The following is a 9,148-nucleotide window of genomic DNA, read 5'->3' on the forward strand; positions in this document are numbered from 1 at the left end:
TAATTCCCTCATGGTGGAAACCGTCAGTGATCTTCGGACAACAGGGCGTCGCCGATCCATTGACTGTCCGCCCATAGTCTAGCCGTGAAAGCACGAAAGCCCTATCTGCTCTCACACATCTGTAAATAAGGCATTTTACGATGATCAGTGCCTTCATGTTTCTGGCTTTCGGGTCTCCCAGGTATGGCAACCACGATAATTTGGAGTCTCAGAAACCTCAGTGAGTCTTTAAAAAGTAGAACAGTGTCTCTCATATGCAAGTCAGGTTAATTAAATATACGACGAGAGCATTTACCTGCAGAAAACTGAAAACCAGGCTAATCTCCGCACTGTAAGTTTCAAATGGCGAGTCGCTGTTGCGTCGTTGGAGGAGGAACAGAAAACAGCAAAATCGTCCGTAACTAAGGAGCTTTGTACAGGACTCCGTACCGTAGGCGTGATACGAGTTATGGCTGTGGCAAAGAGGGTAACACTTAAAACACTGTTCAAAGCGATCTGACAGCGTGTCACCAATGCGGGGCCTAAAAACCATTTACAAAGGATAGGCCATATGAAGTTGTAGAGGTGGCCAAGGACCCCTATTGATGAAGTTGCTCTAGAATACCGTGTCTCCGAGTAGGGTCGTACGCCTTACTGGTGTCAAAGGAAATACCGAAACAGTGATGTTTACATAGGAAAGCCCGCTGAATAGCCGCCTCTAGCAGAAACAGGTTGTCGACAGTAGGCCAAAATTTCCAGAATCCACACTGAGCGCGGTTAAGATGTTACCTGGTCTCTAACAACCAGACCCGACGACACTTAACCATTATCCTCAAGTTCTTACCGACACAGCTCGTTAAGACGATACTTCGGTAACTTCTGAGATAAGTGTGTGTGCCTTCCTAGTTTGAGGAGAGGGATCAAAATTACCTCATTCAAAGAGTTAGGAAAGTGACGTGTCTGCATATCACACTGAATCATTTCAGCAGGATTTCCTTTGACGATGTAGGCAAATGTGGAAGCGTGCAGTACCGGATTTGCAGTATCGCGAGTCTCAGACAGTGCTGATTCCATCTCCGTATGGATAAAGGGTAGTTGTAGCATCATAACTGTTGGAACTGAAGTCCAGCTGGCTCCTGTCTACAGTCGCACGGTAGCGGCTAGACGCCGGATCCTGCCTGGCATTGGCACGAGTGTTTGCAAAATGCTCTGTCATCAGCTGAGCGATGTCTACAGGTGTTGTTTGAAGACACCACTGTTTTAGCACTGCTGCTGCTGGTAAATGACTGTGGTTACGAGAAATCCTCCTGATGGCCTTCCACACTTTTGTGGAGCAAATGGAATGGTTGATGGTCTCCAGGAACACTTGCCGTGGCCTTCTCTTGCTCTCCTTAATTACGCGTCGAGCCTTGGCTCTCGTGACCTGAAAGGCTGACAGATTGGGTGCTGTATGGCGGAACTTAAACTGCACCATGATACAGGTTGCCTGCTAAGATTACCTGAGAACTTGGGGATGGATATGTCACTCGTGTAATGTGGGTCACTCACTAATGGGCCCTGTCAAAGTGTTCAAACACAGCTAGCTGACTCAACAGCGCCCAGTTCACCTTGCTGACAATCCATTTTGATGGATTCTGTTCTAGTGACGCTCCTTCCAACAGGTGGATCCGCAATGGGGAATGCTCACTGGAATGAAGGTCATCAGTTGCTTCCCACTGAACTGAGTCTGCAACGATAGGATGGCAGAAAGGTCGTTGGTGGAGGACGGTCCAGTAGAAGTCGAAAAATGATTGGGGTTGTCAAGCTCCTGAGACATCATGGGGTACTGAATGACAAGACTCCTAGGGCAAATGTAGTTCAAGCCACATAATATTTTATTGTCATTGATGTCTTCCAGTAGGAAAAATGGTTTGGGGAGTTGTTCTACAAGATTTGTTAGAGCCTCAGAGCCAGTCGCATTGTGTGGTGTTAAATATAGCGAACCAACTGTGCTCCTCCAACACACATTAAATTCAATTGCAACCACTTGCAGATCAGCAGCTAGAGGGAGGGCACAGGGTGCGTACCTGTGCTAACAGATTCAGTTCCTCCATGTGTGTCCTGAACCCATTAATGTTGCGCTGTAATATGGGAGCCATTGGTCACGGAGGTGGCACATTTATCCTGTCTTTCCTCTATGGAGGCGAGCCTGTAGTGGGTGGAGGTTGTGTTAGGGCGAGATGTGTGCCCCACGTCGATATCAAGGACCTTTCGTTCTTTAGATGAGGGATACGGACATCGTCAGACTGCATGTTTCCCATCTCCATTGACAGCTGATCCTGAGTTTCAGAGTGACAGTCGTGGAGGTGATAGTGGCAGCACTGGACAGTGGACCAGTCTGAACCCGTAGATGAGCAGGGAGCTCTTGAACGTCGATAACCATGGCTTTGTGTGATGTTCTGGGAGGAGGTACGCGCTTTGAAGTAACTGTAAAGCACAAGTGCATTGACAAACGCAGATACTGGTGCTAACCTTGCTACCTGCCTTTGTGTAGCAGTTCAGTCCTCTGAATTGGCTATTTAAGAATAGATAGAAAGGAGGCAGCGAACTTTGGACATGGCCCTACAGATCTTTTTGTTCCCCCCATATGTTATAATCTTCCTTTCTTCAAGGAAGACACTGCACTCCTTACTCCAGACAAGGTGCCCCAGTTTGTGTGCCCAAAGCGCTGACTTGTAAAACAGAGCATTGGTTTGGGAAGACAAGGTCACATGTTGAGGCAAAGGAAACGGGCCTCAACGTGCTCTGGAAGTTTAGTGCTGCTGGAAGTCGGTACAAGCGAGTCTGGTTTCAGTAGACTGCCATCCACCCTTTCCATTATGTTTTGCACATCAATAATAGCCTCATGAGACCACTCAGCTTTCTCCTCTTCTCAGGGAATGTGAACCAGACCACATCAAGTCACAACACCTCTGCTGTCGTTCAAGGTGTTGGGCAGTTCACTTTCTATTGCATACACACAGAGGCATTGAGTTTTCTGGATGTTATTCACTTGTTGGGAATTAGACGTTTCTACCAACAGGGTTCCCTTTCGCAAGCGCTTGGAGCATTTTAAAGTTACTTCACTGCCTTTTTATATGTCGTAAGACGAAACTTTCTCAAAGCTGCCCTCTTTCCATTTAACTGTAGGAACACATCCTCCCAACATCAAGTGCTCTGTTACTAGAGACAAAGACTCTGTGTAATAGCAAGACTGGCTACACGAGACCTCCTGTTCGACTGGGTATTGGTTCCTACCAGCGGCACACCCTTTCCACTGGAAGGAGGAGGAGTGAATTTTGAGGATTCCATCTCGGTCGCACACGCAGCTAGGAAAATAAGATTCCACCTAGACAGAGTCCCACAGGCCTGGGTAAGCCTTACACAACTGAGGCCCTCAGCACACCTTGAGGTCGAGTGTTTCTTATAGAGGCTTATACCATCCTTGTGATCCGGGTGATCAAGCCGTACAGAGATCACTGAAGCATGCCCAGAGCTTACGTAACAGAGACAGAGGACTGGCGGCGCTTACCAGTCCGCCTCAGTCGCCAAGCCTGTACCCAGAAAACGAATGCTGAGCCCTGAGAATGAGTTACCATGAGTGGATGTCTGCCCACCGCAAGTTTTTCTATAAAAGTCGCAGCAGTCAAGTGGCGCAACATTGAAAGTGGCACTTACAGATAGAACGGGTGGAAGGTCGGTAACACGCAGTCGCCTGAAAGAAAGGCTGCTTTGGATTTTCAGGCGAGGAGGGCCTACTGCAGACGCCTGCGCTCGAGTGGATGACACCATCGTGAGTGCCTTCCAAATTCTTTTTGACAAATTGCTGTCGCATATCATTAAAATACGCAGAATTAAATGCTCTGGATGAAATATAAACCCACTAAGTGGGCCATATCGTTGGTGGAATTGGACGTACTCGTACGGCAAAGAAGCTTTTGTGCTAAAGGTGCTTCCTTGAACGACCTTTGGTCGCATACTTGTAGGCCTAATTTTTACAGGAATAAAGTGAGTCCATGAAAGAGAGTTCTCACTTCGATGAAAACTCATCCCAAGGTCGACGCATCCCTGCTGAAAAGTCCGCTCTTCCTCCTAAAATATGGATCAAGTTCGTGTAAAACTCCCTCTGCTGTTACAGTCCTGGTGAAAAAATTACACAGTTGATGATCAATTAATTCCAAGAAGCTCAATGTGCAGATTTACTGTTTGTGACAAAAATGCCTGAAAACATTGGTTCAAGTTTTGGATTGCTACAGATGTTGCACTAAAGTAAAACTGCGATGCCTCCCCGTATTAGGGACACCTGACTGAAAATGTCTTATAAGATCGTGGCGCCCTCCATTGGTAACGCTGGAATTCAATGTGGTATTCGCCCACACTTATCCTTGATGAGAGCTTCCACTCTCGCAGGCATGCGTTCAGTCAGGTGATGAAAGGTTTATTGGGGAATGGCAGCCCATTCTTCAAGGAGTGCTGCACTGAGGAGAGGTATCGATGTCGGTCGGTGAGGCCTGGCACCAAGTCGGCGTTCCAAAACATCCCACAGCTGTTCTATAGGATTCAGGCGAGGACTCTGTGCAGGCCAGCCCGTTACAGGAATGTTATTGTCGTGTAGCCACTCCGCCACAGGCCGTGCATTATGAACGGGTGCTCGATCATGTTGAAAGATGCAATCGACATCCCCAAATTGCTCTTCATTAGTGGGAAGCAAGAAGGTGCTTAAAACATCAATGTAGGCCTGTGCTGTGATAATGCCACACAAAACAGTAAGGGGTGCAAGCCCCCTCCATGAAAAACACGACCACACCATTACACCACCGCCTCCGAATTTTATAGTTGTCACTGCACAATGAACAATTTAAACAGTAGGCAAAATATAACGTTCATAAGTAACAATTACATGACAACAGTTAAAATTTCAGTCATGAATTAATCCACTGATCAATACTTAATATTGTCCAGTTTGTTTATAAATACTCGTTGTATAATGTGTTATTGTCCAAGTTGACTCCTTTTGTCAGAAGCAATATCATTTAAAGGCGATCTTTCGGAATCCATAGGATGTCCTACCAAATCCCACTTTTAAAAAACGTTTTACTTAAGAATTTTAGCACTACTGGTGTGGCATATTGATTACTGATTTTATGCCCGGTTATCAATGAAAATAAAAATACTTGTTATAGCCGAGACTAAACAAATACCGAAAAATACCAGTTATTCAGAACTAAAATACCAATATCAGTTTTAATCGATCGGTTTTTCCCATTCCTAATCCGTAGCTTGGCAGGGAGGAAAGCCGACCAGGCAACTATCCATTGGGAGAATAGGTCACTTTTCGCCTCGTGGATCAATTTCTAAACCAAAGAAGCAACATGACAACAGAATTCTTCACATCCCTCGAGCTTGCCAAGAACTTCAACGGACGGTGAGAAATTAAAGAATGCTTGCTCCTTCGATACGCATCTAGTTTCTCCGACAGAAGAAAACATCGCTAATTGGAATATTAGCCCAAAAATCCACAACTACTTAGAGAAGGACAATTCAAACGCAAGAACAATTCTGACTTAAATTCTACCATGAACTTGAAAAATACGTATAAATGAAGGTGAACTCTCTACTAAGAAGAAAAGAATAAGGATGTCATTATTCTCAACACACTGCATCCTGAAAACGCACTGTGCAAAGAAGGAAAGAAGAAACCAGAATCTGTTACATTTCGTATATATGGTGTGATCGTTGTTGATTAAATGTTTCGTAAATATTCAACTGAGGTTGCTGCAGAAAATGGCCGACGTATGTCTTTCAGAATGTGGTGTCACCGCCAGACACCACACTTGCTAGGTGGTAGCCTTTAAATCGGCCGCGGTCCGTTAGTATACGTCGGACCCGCGTGTCGCCACTGTCAGGGATTGCAGACCGAGCGCCGCCACACGGCAGGTCTAGAGAGACGTCCTAGCACTCGCCCCAGTTGTACAGCCGACTTTGCTACTGATGATTCACTGACAAATTACGCTCTCATTTGCCGAGACGATAGTTAGCATAGCCTTCAGCTACGTCATTTGCTACGACCTAGCAAGGCACCATTATCAATTGCTATTTATCTTGTGATGCATGTACCGTCAGACCGATGTTCACCAATTATGAATTAAAGTTAAGTATTCCAGCAGCTACGTACTTTATTTGCTAGTCTCAATTACTTTAACTGTTCCAGACCTCACGCCAGCCTGCGTGAGCTTAAACGCGTGCCTTTCGGCTTCCTCTTATTGGCTTGGCTGTCTTGCCAAGTCACAACACAGAATATGCTTGACATGGCAGCAATAAATGTGTGGATCATCCAGTATCAAGTGATAAATAATAAACTGACGATGAAGGCTTTGAGTCATCAGCTGTTAAACGAATTCACCAACGGGAAACAAGAAAGAGAATCGAACGAAGAAGCGGGTGTACGACAGGACAAACCAAAAATGTGAAAGAAATGACAAACTGAATGCGCAAAGGAAACAAAACCCAACATCAGTGACAAATCCAAAACAGCTGACCGTGGAAATGTGTTCTAGAAGTACCAATAATATGCTCAAAGTGTAAAGAAACAAACTATAAAACTAAACGAAGAAATGTTAGGAACTTTAATAATAGGTCTCATTTCCGGGTAGACATGCAACGTTTTATGCCCATAACAGTAATCTAAGAGCGACAGGACTTCGAGGTAAAGCTTTGATTTAAATGACTACATGACACACAAACGAACAGAAAAATATTTGTCTTACTTTAATGTAAATCTCACTAGGGATCATACGACGCCTTTCGGCCGCTGTTCTTGTCTTGAGGCAGGATCTGCAAAGCGACTGCCTCTTCTAAGGGGCCGAGGGCTCTTTCCACCAGAGCTCGTAAATGCCTGCGCTCGTAAGATGTCACGAAACCTGTCTTGAGGGAAAGAATTTTCCCCAGTACGTTTTAGTCGTTGTTAATCAGTTGACTAATGCCAAAAAAGGAAAGAAAATAATCTTTAAACTAATCCTAGTGGTGTCCCTGCCAGTCAAACTATAATACTTTGGTATTCTGTGCAAAATGTTTTATAGTCACCTGGATCTATGAGCAGTTTCCGTGCCAGTTCAAAGACGCCACTAAAAGATGCTTCCTATATTTCCCTGATTTGTTAACATTTCGTGGCTTACATGGAGCTTCCTGCTCCAGGCAAGATCTTTGTCTAAAGATGTATGAGGTGTTTCGAAGCAATGTTACGACACTTATAGTTTCCTAACCAATGTCAAGTCACTATCTTGACTTTCTATCTTTTTAATTTCTTCTCATTTTTAAATAATAATGCAGTATATATATTTAGCGAAGACGCAACTGCATAAAACTTTTTTCTGCATTCATAACAGACTTTTCTGCAGTATGGTATATATAATTTTTTCGGTCCAGTGTTACCAAAAGTCTAGGAGTCCCAATGAAGTTTTTATTTTTAAATTCTAAGATAGGCGTTTGAAGACAAATTGTTCAAGGTACCTTGAACAGGAAGTACTAACAAACCAGTAGCTTGATGAAATGACTATTGAGTTTCCCAAAAAGCTGTTCTTCAGTGCCCCTGATTTACAAGATTGTTAAGGCCTTCGTTCCCACTCGTTGACGAACTGCCTGTTTGTCTAGCGATTTTTCTGACGTCGAAGCTTCACCCTTCATAGCTGTGGTGGACTGAGCGGCGCTCGCGGCTACAAACTATATCTACCTGACGCACCAACGTTTCAAGGGCTTCTTCGCGGTTATTCCCGGTGCGGTTCTTCTCTTGCTACCTGTAACGGTGATTCGCTGCAGCACGGGATTCCAGGATCCGTTTTATTTGAAGCTTTCTTCTTTCTTGTTGCAGCTGTTCTCGTGTTTGTGTAGTTCTATAGCTTCTGTCAAGAAGCGAATGTAATAGCTCTTCTCTACAGCCAGAACTTCCGCGTCGAGGAATTTTACCATGTGGTCGGACTCACACAGCGCGTGCTCTGCCACGGCTGATTTCTCCCCCTGCCGCAACCTATAATGCCGCTTATCTTCGGTGACCCTGGTGTTGATTGGTCGTCCAGTCATTCGAACATAAACTTTTCCGCATGTGCATGGTGTGTGGTATATTTCCGACATTACTAGTGTGTCACTTTTTCTTCTTTGACGAACTGAGACACTCTTTGACCTTCTTTTTAAATAGTCTTTACTCCTTGTTTGCGCAATATACGGACGATTCTGTCCATCCTTATGAAAATTGATGGCAGAAAGGCCGTATCCGACATTTCTTTTTTCGATGTGCTGTTTCGCCGACTCTGTTGTACTTCTAATGTAACTTGTGAAGTACCCTTTGCTCCTCAGAACACTTTCCATGTGTTGCATTTCGTTTCTGAGGTGCTGCGGCTCAATATTCGTCTTGCTAACGTTACAAGCGTGTTAATCATGCCTCTTTTCTCTTTTCTGGCTCAGGTGATGATTTGACAGTTCATACAGGTATCGGTCCATGTGTGTGTCGGTTTCCATCATACGCTGTGTCCCAAGACCCAGCACATTTCATTGGGAAGCTGAAAAAACAAAAACTGGCCCCAAACGACATCCTTGTCACCTTTTATGTTTCCAAAATGAGATTTTCACTCTGCAGCGGAGTGTGCGCTGATATGAAACTTCCTTTTATGTTGTTTCTTTGTTTACGAAAGTACCACTCAGTTACTCTCTGGAGCTCATCTGTTCCGTTTTCCCACAAGACATCACAAGTTCATTCATGAATGTCTCACCACGAGTGATTTCACGTGGAATGACAACTTCTAGAAGTAGTTGGGAGACGTCACCATGGGTAGTTCTCTTAGCCCACTGGTGGATAATTTCTTCATGGAACATTACGAAGCACAGGCACTAGACTTGTAAACCTAAGGTGTGGTACAGGTACGTTGATGACACCTTCGTTGAGTAGAGCCATGGTGAGCAACAGCCCAGACTTCTTAAGACACTTGGGTAGCCTCCATGCCAACATATGATTTACGAAGTATGTAGAAAAGGACAAACAACTACCGTTTCTGGATGTGCTGGTCACAAGGGGTGGTAAAAACCTGGGACACAGCGTGTATGTAAAACCGACACTCACGGGCCGATACCTGCACAAACTGTCGAATCACCATCCGAGCCA

The sequence above is a fragment of the Schistocerca piceifrons genome, chromosome 2 (assembly GCF_021461385.2).
Source record: "Schistocerca piceifrons isolate TAMUIC-IGC-003096 chromosome 2, iqSchPice1.1, whole genome shotgun sequence".
Taxonomy (NCBI): Eukaryota; Metazoa; Arthropoda; class Insecta; order Orthoptera; family Acrididae; genus Schistocerca; species Schistocerca piceifrons.